A 14,488-nucleotide genomic window follows, 5' to 3' on the forward strand; every position below is an offset into this window, starting at 1 on the left:
TGATAAGAGCTGAGAGTTGATTTAGCAGACTTATTATCAGATGTTTCCGGCTCCAGTGGCCTCTAGCTTTTCTTGGGCTGGACTTCATATGAATGAGGGCCATATAACCAATCTCTTAAATGTAAGTGTCAGCTGCATCATCTTCATCAGGAGAAACATTTCAAACATTTATTTTCTTTGCAAAAGGCAAGTTTTAGTGGTGGGGTCAATTTATTTCTGAAACGATCTCATTTACCTGAATGAGGAGCGCATATTTATTTTCAGGGTAAGTGGTGGGGTTGTGTAATTCTCGTGTGACAGATGAACCAAACACTCAGCTGTAAATTACATTTGGCTGGGAGAAGATGCTCTGGTATGAAACCACATTTCTGCCAGTGCTTGCTCGCTCTTCTTGGCTGAGAGCTGGAAGATTAGTGACTGTTGGACTTTCATAGAAAATGAAAAATATTCTTTATAGAAACTGGAAAGGGGTGAGTAATGCCATGTATACATATTTATATAAGAGGATTTGAATATGTGACCTGGGTCTAACATCTCCGTCCAGGAGGCTAAAAGTATCATAGAACATGTCAGAGTGGCTGGTGGCAGTACGCATTATTTTCAAAGATCTTTTGATAACATCATCAAGCCATTTCTCTTTGTTTTATTTTAAAGTGGCTCTTCACTGGCTTTATTAATATGTCACAAAGTAGGGTTTTTTTTTTTTGTTTGTTTCGTTTCTGTGAGCCTTCAGTCTCATAAAAATTAAATGTGTGCATTCCTGCAACCTGATATGCCCCCTCCAGTAAAAATCGATGCTTCTTGCCCTTGCAGCTCAAGCTGCAGAGGTCTTAGTAGCCTGTGTTTGTTGTGTGCCTTTGTGCATATGGCCTTTCGTCACTCATGTTTTCCGTTGTTTCTTAAACATATCTGAGACCTCAGCCCCAGCTACAAACAATCTGTTGGCTTCTCTGTGCGTTTGCTAGAAAACCACAGAGGGTGGTTTCCTTTGCCCCCAGTGTTCACCCTGTTGAGTGGGCACAGAACGGGGCCAGTTTATTACTCACCTATATATTATTTCTTTGGTTGGGTGCTGAAGAAGATGGACTTTTGGAGAGGTAGCAAAGGAACTAAAACCATTTAGTTTCTCTTCAGACCTGAATTATGCTATCTTAAATATGTACCTAAATAAGTACAAAGATTCTGAAAAATTATTTGCCTGTGATTAGATGCAATTGCCATTTTTCCCAACCAGGTGGAGCTTCCATGGCATTTTCTTTTTCTAGGAAATAATCAAATGTTTAATTTTAGGATTAGGTTCCCAAGTAAAGACTCTGAGATTCTCTAAGATTCTACTTGGATTAACCATTGCCTCTGATAAATGGGACCAACCTTTCACAGTATTTGATTCTAAGATACAAGGATGTATTACCAAGATAATGGATTTTAGGGGAAGAGGTTGCATTTATTCTGCTATATAAAATTCCCAAAATGGAATTGTCTACTATGCTCTTGAGGTAACTTAAAGGTTGCATTAGAGGCAAATGATGAACTGTCCCTAACTGCCCTTTCTCCAGGTGTAGAAGGGGAGTAAGCTTCAGAAGGTCTTTGGTTTCGCGCAATACAGTCATGATTTTGCCTCCACTTTGGCCTGATGCTGCGTCCCTCAGATAACTCAGCTGTTCCTCCTAAGGTCCCACTTACCCGAGAAGCAGAAAGGACTCTCCCAACCTGCAGGGAGATAAGTGACCACCTGTTAAGGGGCGTGGTTAAGGACTTGATACTACTGTTGTACATGTTGAGAAAAGAGATGAACCAGTTAGATCAATGCCTAGTATATGCCAGGTACTGTGTTAAATACATTGTTTTATGTAGTAGGTGTTATTATCTCTATTCTGATGAGGAAACCAAAGTTCAGAGAAGCTGAAGGTTTTATCCAAGATCATGCAGATATTAAGTGGCAGAGCCAGAATTCACTCTGTCATGGTTGCCTCTTTTCTTTGTACCTCTGATCACTCTGCCTTATGCATATTTTGATAAGCTTGCCAAGAGAGACCACCATTCCATTTTCTTCAGATGAAGCTATCCGTATGTGAAAAATATCACTGAAGTCTTAGTTCTATAGATCTTCCTTCTATCACCTTCTACCAATATATGATACTTGTTAGCTCAATCTGTTACCAAATATTTTGTATCTGAATGCCTACAAAAACCTAATTTTGGTGACCATTGATTTCAAGAAGTACAATAAAAGCACAGCTCATTTCATCCAACAACAGGAAACTTAAGGTATAGTTGTTTTGTAATCTAACTACTATGGAACTGTAATAGCTGTTATTATTAATACTCATTGATAACTGTATTTAAAGATACAATCCTGTTAACTATAAACAATGTTATATCATCCCACTTCTTAAATGCAGTCACTCAAGGGATTAGCATTTTCACTATTCTTTGTATGATTTTTTTTTTTTTGGAAGCATAGTCTTAAATGTGGTCTGGAACAGAAAAGAGAATAGAGACACTTGCAAGATTAAAATCTGATAACTTTCGGGCTCAGGGTGAATTTACAAAACACTGGTCATTCATCCCCACATGATGTTTTCCAGTTATCCAAAAAGGCTTTTATTCAGGAACTATTTGTGGTTGGGATGCATTGTTAAGTATCATTTATGTTATGCCTTAAGTGTTTACTGGCTAGAGCATATGGGCGACAAAGCACAAGAAGTCTGCCTAGAGACCTTACAATCTAGAGACACATTTATTGTTATGTAATGGAATTCCATCCAAGAATAGATGTTGCTTAACTCAGTCATTTCTTAAGAACTAAAGTTCAGGGTTTCCTTTAACATGTCGATAGCCTCAAACATACTGATTTGTATTTTCACTTGCAATAGACATTTGCACTGAAGAGTGTGTTATACACTCTAAAAATGGGCAAGGCGTGAGATGGGAACAAGGGTGTAGACTCTATCAGTGTTAATCAGTGATAGAGTCTACACCCTCAGTCTACAGCTGTCAAAGGGGGGGTGTTGAGGATGTCAAGAATGAACTAGAGATCAGTGGTCCCCAACTTTATACCATAAAGGACCTCTATGTTTTTCTTTAGTTTTGTATTGAAAGATTTTCTCCTACTTGGTAAGTATTAATTCATTCATTTTCTTTGTAAATTAATGGCATTCATAACTGTCAATCAGAAGTTGCGATAAACATGAGATGACTGATGTTACCATACTGAGTCAAAATAGTTGCAGCCAACAGTAAAGAAAGTTGACATTTTACTTGGCATGTGAAGCTTTTTTTTTTGTTTGTGAATGACTAAATGTTTTTAAATATATGCTAACCTTTTGGAAATACTGAAAAATAGAACTGATCTCTGTTATTACTTTCACAGACTTCCTAGGAATCCAGAGACCCCCAACTGGGGAGTAACTGGATTTAGTGGTTGCCATAAATTCTTTTCCACTTCTAACATTCTGTGATTTGTGAACACCATTAAAACTAATAAAATTGACCAGTTCCAAATGGACCCCCAATAGTAAGTTTTAAAATACAGCCCCACCATTTTGTGGGGTGGGGAAAGGGGGCAAATAGAGACACCCCTAAAACTTGGAAAGCAGGGTAAGGATTGGAATAGCTGCACTTTGCTATGCCCCACAATTTTCATTGGTAAGCAACCTACAGTAGCAATGTCTGCTCTGTCATCCTTGACTACAGACAGATCTACTTGTGATTAAACAAACAAACAAAAACCAAAAAACCCAGAAACCAACAAAACAAAAACATACCCTTCATGTGATGTTTTGTCTTCACATCCCGGGTAGACCCTACGCCATCGTCTCTAGCCCAGGCTCCACACTGCAGCATAATGAACTGAAAAACCAAAGCTGACTATGTCAACCCTCTGGTGGGTCTCTGCTGTCACGGGATGCAATCTAACCTCCTTGGCTTGATGTATCTACACCTGATTCCTCCCCACATATACTTTATACCCTGCTAGCCTGAATTTTCATCATACTCACAAACTACCAGACCTTTCCTAACCCTCTGCCTTTGCACATGCTATTCTGTTAACTGGAATATTCTCTCTGCTCAATTTTTGTTGGATAAGTTCTTATAATATCTAGTAAAGATAATAGCATCTATTATGTACCAGGCATTCAATTAACCCTTACAATGAGGTGGTTGCCATTATGAGTCCCAGTTTGCAGAGGAGGAACCTGGTCCAGAGAGGTTAAGTAGATTTCCCAAGGTCATATAGCCAATCAAATGATGGAGTCAGGATTTGAACCTGTGCCTCCTCTCACTTGGGACCTATATTCTTAACCTCTATACCACATTGCCTATCCCCTAAGATGGCACCTCCAAAGGTGAAGGCCTTCCCAAATCCCTAAAATGGAGTTAGCTCTTCAGTTCTTAGGATTCTGAAAGTATTTTCTAAAGCATTTTTGTAACAGAATTTATTAAGTCACATTATTATTTCTCTTCCTGTACTTGTGTGATTTGTGAGTAATTTTGAATGTCATGCAACTTTGTATGCCCAGTGCTTAGCATGATGCCTTAGCATGATGCTTAGCCAGCCTGTAAACACTTAGTAGATATTTCATGAGTGAATGAATGAATGAGTGAATGAATGAATGAGTGAATGAATGAATGAGTGAATGAAAAAACACAGAAGCCCTTATTTCTGCTTAAATGGGTCGGGATCCTCTTTGTTTCTGTGACATGCTTCTGGGGTATTAGTTGAAAAACACTTCCTTCCAGTAGACTTTACCTGTCTCAGGGGTGCAGAACATTCCAGCAGGAAAACTTAGAGCTCTCAGTTGTCATCTCCATGTGACAGTAAATCACTGCCAAATCTTGCAAAGATGCCCATGAATTCTGCTGAGTATCCATGTAGCACCAGAGTCCGACAACGCTGATTTATTTAAGTATAGGTTTGGTGCCCTGAGAGAGCTCACCATCTGCTTAAGTTGTGTTTACTTTAAGTACCAGTCAGCGTTTTCCTGACGGGTTATAGAAAAATGGTAGTTCGACTTAATTTTTAAGCGAGGCCTGTTTAAGAATAATTTGTTAATTACTAGTTGGTTGATTCCGTTTCCTTAAATTAAGGGCTTCGGTTAATATCACATGCTTATTTCCAGCTTGCTGGAAGCCGCTGCAGCGGTGCCGCAGTTGCATGATATATTGCTGCCGTATTCGCCTATGCCAGCTCCTGCCCGGGCTTTCAAATTCATCTTTAGCTAATTTTACAAGCTTGAAAAGTAACCTGAAAGTTTACTAGCTTTAGGACTGCAAGTTGGAAGCTTAATTTAATAGCCACTTATAAAACCATTTAGAGAGAAATTGGTTATTTGGCCTTCAGTGTGATGGGACGCACAGAGCGATGTGATCAAGGCTGATCGTTCCAAATACAGAAGAATTGTAATTTGAACTATTTAGGCTGAAGGTGTTTTATCAACTGCACATAAGACAGGATCTGAACCTTGCCATGGGGTGGCTCGGAGTCCATTGGATTTTTTTTTTTTTTTTTTTGGCAAGAAAGGAAATATTTGGCAGCCTGTTATTGGGGAGGTCTAGGGAGACTGTCCATGACCATCAGAAGAGGGCACATGGAGGTTGGGTGTGTTGGGATATGTAATGGCTTTTGTAAATGTTTTGGTTTCAATAAAATCCCAAATGTATTTTATCAATGCATTTTTCTCCTTAATTTTTAGACCCTTGTGTATTTTAAGGGAAATTTAGTTCATATGGTTTTGATTCGTTTATACTTAACTCATCAAAATGTTGTTTTCTAAGAGCTATTTGATGTCCAAGAGGACTTTGGTGCTTGATTTAAATACCTTCCAATGTGCTTTCCCCCTCCTTTTCAAAAATAGAAAGCCATCTACTCTTGGCAAAACCTAAATGCACACATACTAAAAGTTTGCATTTGGTTGAAAGCTGCAAGCCTGCAAGGCTGTCAAGCCAGGCCAAATGCATTCTCCAGCTCCTGGTGATGTGTGAGCCCTGTTACCCAAAGCACAGAGAGATCTTTACCTTTTGATAATCTCTGCTGGCTGTCCACGTGGCAAGAAACATTAAAAAATAAAATGTCTGCCATTTGCGAGATCTTTGATCTTGGGAAAGCCACTTAACCTCCTTTAGCTTCAGTTTCCCATCTGTGAAGTTGGGCTAATATTTATTCTGCCTACCTCCCAGAATTATTGAGAGGATTAAAAGAGCTAATGTAAAAGTACTTTGGAAAATACTAAAAACATCACATCTCTTTTCTTGGTGCTCTTGTTCTTTGAATACAATAATAAATACTCAACTTTTAGTGAATGTTTGGTATGTGCCAGACACTGTATTAGACATTTTACAAGTTACTGTCTTGTTTAATCCCTATAGTACCAGGTGATGGGTAGATACTTTTAATTTCCACATTTTGGAAGATAAAACTCTGTGTCATTTGCTCAAGGTCTCATAGTTTGTGGATGGAAGAGCTGGAATATAAATCAAACCCTTCATGGTTTTTATACTTTTGAACTTTTAATTTATTCCCTTTTAAATTTTCAGCTGACATGTAATAATTGTACATACTTATGGGATACAGTGTGATATTTTGATACATATATACAAAATACAATGATCAAATCAGGGTGATTAGCATAGCCATCGCTTCAAACACTTATCATTTCTTTGTGTTGTGAACATTCAAAATTCTCTCTTCTAGCTTTTTGAAAATATACACTAAATTATAGCTAATCATATTCACCCTACAGTACTGCGGAACACCAGAGCTCATTCCTCCTATCTAGCTGTAATTTGTATCTGTTAACCCACCTCTCCCCATCCTTGCTCCCCCGACCCTTCCCGGCTGCTAATACCGACACTTAGGTTGATTCCACATCTTGGCTATTATGAATAGTGCTGCAATAAACATGGGGGTACTGGTGGTATCCCTTTATTATACTGATTTCCTTTCCTTTGGCTAAATACCCAATAGTGGGATTGCTGGATCATATGGTAGTTCTATTTTTAGTTTTTTAAGAAACCTCCATACTGTTTTCCATAATGTAATTTATGTTCCCACGGACAGTGTATAAGAGTTCCCTCTTCTCCATATGCTGGCCAGCATTTGTTATTTTTTGTCTTTTTGATAATAGCCATTCTAACTGGGGTGAGATAGTATCTCTTTGTGGTTTTGATTTGCATTTTCGTTTATGGGTTTTAAACACTAAGTTGTATAGCATATGGTTGAAATTCTATTAATCACTCTAATGTTGTGACTCAATATTAGAGTTTATCTTGAGTCAGTATCATTCATAATGGAGCCTCTCCATATCATTAAAATCACTTAGTCACATTTTCTATTACAGTCTCTCATTGAGTAATTAGAGTGAATGCATGTATAAAAATATGCATTCAAATATATATACATATCGAAAAATCATTCACTATATACAGAGTAATAGAAACTAATTTTAATTGAATACCTCCTTTGGACCAGACACTACAGAGGTCTCTATATGCTTTATCTCATTTAATCCTCACAAGAACTCTATAAGGTAGAGACCATTATTGTGAATAACCAGGAAGAGCTGAGATTTTACCCTCCTTGCAAGCTCATTAGCCTGCTAGTTTCACGGATGCCAGCAGAAGATCTGAGACTCCTGGATCAGAGACAGAATTCTTTATTACTCATGGCTAGCAAGCAGCATCGGCTTTATTCATGTTCACATCACTTCCCCTTGTCCCCAGGTCCTATGAGAGTGATGCAGAGTGGCCCAGGTGGATGCTGAGCGTGCAGTGGGTTTGCATTATGGCTGAGGAACCTCGAGCTTAGAAATCCCACTCTCTTTTCATGTGGTAAGCAACCTTGCCTGACCTTTGCTCCAGAGGGAGACATTGTCTTTATGATACTGGACAGCAAGCAAACCTGCCCTCAGCTCCAGAGGGACACGCCGAATCTGTCTTCTAAGACTGTTTGCTATACAAACATTATTGAAAAGATTCCAGATCAAAGGCTGTCAGTGCCTCTGCTTCTAAGACATTCATAACGGTGAGAGATCCATGGAGGATTGTCTCCCAGCAGTTATTATCTCCATTTTACAGACAGGAAAACTGGGCTTAGAGAGGTAAAGCCCTTCATTCATTCCAGAAATATTTATTGAGCACTGTATGTGTTAAGGTCACGTAGCTGAAAAGTGGAGGAGAAGAGAGTCAAGATGGGGTCTAAGGCACTAACTTGTCCCCTCATCCACTTAGTCCCTCACCTCCTCAGCTGCTGTCTCATCTTGCCTCCCCACCTACTGGCTAACTATATGAAACAGGAATTCACTTAAGATAATAATGACCCTTTGGGACAAGTGTTTCTCCTGCCGTTAAGTTCTCCAGCTGCAGCCTGACCCAGCCCAGATGTCCCAGTACCACAGGGCATTTGCTGGAGGTGTGGGAGAGTATTGGCAGGTCCCGATAGAAGTCAGAATGGTGTTTTGAGGTCATATTTAGCAGCACACGAAAGACAATGGTGCTAGGTGATTTGAAAGTTTGATTAAACATGAATTTAGTGTTGTAACATGGTGTAACCATAATCTGGTGTCTGTACAAAATTCAGAAGATTCTTTTTCCCCTGTTGCCCCTGCGTGAATTAATCAGTACTATTTCATGTTTGTATAATGGCGCAAACCATTAAATGACTTTGTGAAGATTTTGGTGGTGCCTGTACTAGCTTGTGGGAGTCCCCTGAGTCAATCTGTCATAAAATATTGAATGATTATGAAGTTGCAATCTGGGGAGAAGAGAAAGATCTTGGCAATAATATGACTAGAAGAATCTTTTCCAAACAAAGAGGTCTCTCGCACCCCGCAGAAAGGAACTCCTGAGTCACACATTGTCTCCTCTCTTGACAAAGGCCCAGCTGAGGGAGCTAGTTTGCCAATTTTCCTGGGAAAATAATAAAGGCAGACATGGAATAATGGAGAGGGTTGGTGGCTAGAACAGCTTGCTTTGACTGTGGTGAGGAAACAGAGTGAGACTTAGCCGGGCAACCACGGACCCTTTCAACCAAGTCGCTGCAGGGGAAAGACCCTTTCCCTGGCCCCTCTCAGAGGAGAAGCTGTACCTTAAAGAAACGAAGGAAGAAAGCATGGCTCGATGCTTGTTCAGCCCTGCCACTGTGTTCATGGCTCAGTGCAGCGTGGTGAGAACTTCTCTCCTCCTGGCCTGCCCCCTCAGCACCTGAAGCTATTGGCCTTGTTTTCTGAGCTCATTTCAACTCCTCCCGAAGCCAGAGAAAATCTAATTAGTGAAGAATTTGAAGGAAAGAATTGTAGAGAGAACTCTGTCACCCCAAACACAGCAGAGTGGGGATGTGATTCCTCCTTGTGGGGCCGTACCGGTCAAGGGCTTCTTCCTAATCTTAAATATTAAACAAGAAATAAAGTTTGTAATACATTGTCTTTGATAGAGCCAGCCTCTTCCGAAGTAGAGGATTCTAGATGATCTGAGAGCCATTTACCTTGCAAATGGACTTTCTCTTCAGATAGGCCTGGCCTATTTGGGTCTAGACCAGGCTGCAGAAAGAAGAAGTTACTTTGTGTACCTTAACAGCAGCATCCAGTGGAGGAAGATAATAAGAATCCCTGGAGCAGGGTTTTATTTAAGAGTGAAAGTGGGCCCCGGAGCCAGTATTCTCCCAATATACTTGAGAGGGTGAAGGAATGACCACTGCTATGCTCAGGATAGCCAAGGCCTGTTCTCAGCAGTGGCAAAACAACCTCGACAAATCAAACCGAACAAAAACCCGAGAAGCAGCGTGTCAAGTGTTACTTTCCTAATTACCTGGTCTGTCTCTTTTCCCTGGAGGATGCCCTTGGAGCAGCGGGGGCACCGTTCCTCCAGTCAACTACACAGGGGACCCACAAACACACGTGGCTCCGGAGGAATCTTCAGGGCAGACTGTCTTTCCCTCCCACTCTGTCCCTTTTGATGGTTCTGCCCACAGTTTCCTTGTTGTTGTTTTCGGTTGGTCTGTTTGTTTTGGGTTTCCCTTCTCCCCCACCCCCCAGCTCCAGGAAGCTGTACACAAGCTGGAGCATTTGGAACTAACTTGGCAGTGCGATGTGGCTGCTGGCAGCTCCCAAAATATGACACCAGTGAAAATATGTACCAAATGTTCTTCCTATGCTAGGGTGTGAAGTCTTCATCACCCTTCTCTCTGAGAGCAGAGAGCACGAAAGACCTAGACAGTTTTGGGTTTCTGTGCTGGCTCTGCCTTTTAAAAGCTGGGTGACATCTGTGAGCTTGCTCCTTCATCTATAAAAATAGCAATCGTCTTACCCACTTTGTAAGGGCGCTGTGGGGGTTAAACGAAGTCATTTGTCTAGAGCCTACTGTGTGCCAGATATGTGTGTCGAAGTAGCTCCTCTACTGGACCAGGAGCACCTCAAAGGCAAGACCATTTCTTATTCCCACTGGGGCCAGGTACCAGGATCTTCCTGGCTAGGCTTGGCTCTTGACTCTGCTCCTTGCTCTGTGACCTTGGGTAAGTGACTCACCTAACCTCTCACCTGGAAGGTAGAGATCATGACACCACCCACTTTCTAGAGCTCTTGTGGGAACTAAGTAAGATAATGTATGTAGCACAGGGCTTGGAAGGCACTCCATGAGTGTTAGCAATTGTTACTGCTGTACTTATGAGCCCAATGCCTGGCGCACATCTGTTTTTTGAAATATGGTAAACAGTAAATGCTCAACAAATGACAGTTCTACTTTCCATAATCCCTCTTTGAAAAGTCTTCCAGTTCACATCTAACAGGTTACGGAGGTGTGTTCCATTGCAATTCATCCCCCAAAATGAAGATAAGCTTTTCCAGAGAATGTTTAACTTTGAAGGTTTAAACTTTAAACATGTTTGTTCTTTTGGTTGCTACAAATCTACAAAGGGGAGAAATTTGGACCAACTCATTCCGTGTCTTAGGGCATTAGTCCCTTAATGTAGCCATTTGCTTCAATTGAGCCCAACCTCAGTGATCCTTAGCCGTGCTGGGTGGAGAGAAGGCAGGGCCTGAGAACATTTGCTCAGCATGTTGCCTGGACATGGACCCTGCACTTGTACCTGCCAGGGGAGGGGAGTGGATCGTGTGTTTGTGTGTGGCAGAGGGGTGGTAGGGACAGCTGGGAGAGCAAGTTAAAGAGCACGAGGACTCAAGGGTCTTTTATTTTACCTGGCATCTCCAAAACGTGGCTTCTGATTATACAACTGTCCCACATTCACAACCCATCTCAGGTGAACCTCTGGCTTTCCCTTCTTCCCACTGGCTTCTTCCTTTGGTTTAGAGCAGTTATTTATAAAGATTAGAATCTACTAAAGAAAGGGACAAGAAACAGCAAGAAACTACTTTAGTGAGAACACTTTTTTGTGGGGGGGCGGTGTGTGTGGTTTTATTTTTTTACTGCTTCCAACTTTTCCTAGATCTGTTTAATTTAGTATTGGATGCTCAGAGTTTGTTTGGGCTCTGACAAGATACCTGGGCTCTTGGTTCTCCGAGCTCCGCAGTTTTCTTCTGGGCCCCAGAACCTTCAGTGATATGGAGCCGGTGGGTTTGGCTGTCGGATTTTATCACTTTCTTCCTGTGTTCTCTGGAGTACTTTTCAGATATTGACGCGAGTCTGTAATCTCCTAAATTCTTTAGGTGGCTTGGCTAGCCACCAGCTATGACTTCCAGAACACATGAGCTCTGAATCTTTTAGTCTCTGCACGAGTTGATTGAATCACGGGATGGGGAGTTGATGAGCCAGCAAGGTTTTCAGGATTTGAGTGTAAACCCAGAAACATGGGCCCTGGGACCAGGTGGTGTTAGAGATGACTTAGTCTAAACTTCCATTTTACAAACGTGGAAACTGAGGCCCAGAGGGGTTAAGTGACTTGCTCCCCATCACACGGCTGGGAGCAGAGCCAAGGTTGTGATGCAGGTCTTGCGACTTCTTCTTTGAGACTTTCTGTTATTCTCTGCTTACACACCAGCCTTGACTGAGGTGGAAATGAAACTCTGGCTTCTGATCAATTCCTCAACATACCAACCCCTCCTACGGAGGCTCTTTCAGATGGCATTTTCCTGCTCTTCATTTAGGCCACGTCGCTTCTCCTCCTCCCCTTCTCCTCTTTCTTGTAAAATGTGCCTACGGAAGCAAAGTAAATCATCTGCGGAAGAACTCAAGTTAAAAATCATCATTTCTCCTGACCACTCACCAGAGGTAATCTCTTCTCAATTGTTCTGTTTTTGCTTTTTCTGGAAGTTACTGCTAAACTCTAAATAATATGCTTATATCTGTTTCTTTAATAATTTATTACCTTCTTATAACATCTCTTTTTTTGTTTTTTCTTTTATTGAGACAGAGTCTCACTCTGTTGCCCGGGCTAGAGTGCCGTGGCATCAGCCTAGCTCACAGCAACCTCAAACTCCTGGGCTCAAGCGATCCTTCTGCCTCAGCCTCCCGAGTAGCTGGGACTACAGGCATGTGCCACCATGCCCAGCTAAGTTTTTCCCCTGTATATTTTTAGTTGTCCAGCTAATTTCTTTCTATTTTTAGTAGAGATGGGGTCTCACTCTTGCTCGGGCTGGTCTTGAACTCCTGACCTCAAGCGAACCTCTCGCCTCCCAGAGTGCTAGGATTACAGGCATGAGCCACCGTGCCTGGCCCTCATAATATCTCTTAAGTCTCTGCTTTGAAAGACGGGGATTTGGCTTAGTTGCCTTGTTTCTCCTCCACCCTGCCTTCTCTTAATGTTCCATTACTACTTTGCCTTTTTCTATTGGTTCCACACTTAAGCCTTCCCTTTGCCTCCCATCAGCTTTCAATTGTGTTGCTTAAGCTGGAGCTCTGAGCCCTCTCAGGATCCTTTCCTGACCCTAGTCCCTTTCACCTTCCGCCTTTCGTTAGCTCCATAGTTACCTTCACAGGGTCCAGGTGATTTAGCTTTACATCCTGTCTTGCAACCACAGCTGTGTCTTCTGTGCTTTTGATTGACTTCCACAGTTGAAAACCAATACATTGCATTTATATATTATGACTATGCAACTTTTGTTTGTTGCTTGGCCAAACCCTTCTCTATTAGGATCCTTCTCTGGAGGACCTAATGTCATAACTTGAGGGCCTCTCAAAGAAAAATACTCTTAATATCAAAGGCAAATTGATTACCTTTTTAAAAACTTCATCGGTTGCTTAAAAATGTTTGACCAAGGTTAATGACTCAGTTTCTCCTAAAAAGGTCACTGCCAAAATTACCTCTTTCTCCTATCTCCCTGCCATCCTTCACTTCACAGTAAAATACTGTCAAGCATTTCTGAGTTTTCATAGCCTTAGGAACTGTCAGAATGTAAAGATCTAGTCTGTGAGGTAAGCTCAATTAATGGAGAGATTGAATCTTTGGACTTCCGTTGGACCACTGGAATGAAATCATATGTTCCCTACAATAATAAGAGAAGCTGTTACTTTGGAGAATCAATTGATATTGCTGATGAGTTTTAATTGTCTTTATTTATTTATTTTTGGTTTTTTCTTCACAGAGGAGAATGTCAGTATAATAGATGCTGTTTGTTTGATGGATCCTGTTGCGATTGATGATAATGATTCTGATGCTTTCTGTTGGACCAAGATAATAAAAAGCCCAAGGGCATTTATAATATGCCTAGTTGGGTTTTAAATCAATTAGTGGGTATCTGAAGGCTTTTACATAATACATCACTAGAAACAGCTAGTGAAGGAAGAGGCTGGAAAATCTCAAAAATTGTCCCAGTTTGAAAGTGGTACCTGCTGTTCTAAACTGCCATTCTGATACTTGACTTGTATGTTATGTGAAATATTGAAATAGATAATTTACCAAGCTTGCAATTTCTCATGCTGAGGAAACTATGCAGTTAGGAAATGCCCAACGTAGATTTAGAAAGGAGTCGTCGCAGCAACTCAAATGGTTGACGTTACACCCTAATTTCACCCAGACAATGGATTGCCACAGGAGCTGAACCCACTTGGCTCTAGCCTCTACCTTGTCACAGCTTTGCAGCCCTTCTCTCTCTCTGTTTGTGGATCTTGGATGGGAGAAGAGAAACAGGGTGGTAGGAAAGAAACGCTGGCTCTCTAGATATGTCTCAAGTCTTGGCAAACTGTAGAAAATGGGTTATAATGTATACTCTCTGCAATTAATGTCTTTTTCAAATAGTAATTTTCTTTCTGGAGTGATGTGGTGTTTGGAGTCATTGATGATGAAGTAGATGCATATCCTTATAGCCTTATAAACCTGAGGGAAGGCCAGGGATCATGGCTTATGCCCGTAACACTGGCACTTTGGGAGGTGGGAGGATCGCTTGAGGCCAGGAATTCGAGACCAGCCTGAGCAAGAGAGAGACCCCGTCTCTACATAAAATATTAATAGAAAAATTAGCCGGATAGCATGGTGCACACCTATAGTTCCAGCTATTCAGGAGGCTGAGGCAGAAGGATTGCTCGAGCCCACGAGTTTGAG

At 41.3% G+C, this 14,488-nt stretch overlaps 1 protein-coding gene across 3 annotated transcripts in view; it reads left to right on the forward strand.

Moving 5' to 3' along the window:
- LOC105807372 (cyclic AMP-responsive element-binding protein 5) overlaps positions 1-14,488 on the forward strand; it is a 381,115-nt gene that overhangs the window by 16,970 nt on the left and 349,657 nt on the right. The window contains exon 1 of one of the 3 annotated variants that reach the window (XM_012640748.1): positions 192-265. The exons of the other annotated variants lie outside the window; for them this stretch is intronic. The gene's annotated coding sequence lies outside the window, so the exon portion shown is untranslated. Of the gene's footprint in view, positions 1-191; positions 266-14,488 lie in introns of those variants that run through there. 3 annotated transcript variants of the gene reach the window in all.

This window comes from Propithecus coquereli, unplaced genomic scaffold, assembly GCF_000956105.1.
Source record: "Propithecus coquereli isolate 6110/MARCELLA unplaced genomic scaffold, Pcoq_1.0 Scaffold156, whole genome shotgun sequence".
In the NCBI taxonomy this organism is placed as follows: Eukaryota; Metazoa; Chordata; class Mammalia; order Primates; family Indriidae; genus Propithecus; species Propithecus coquereli.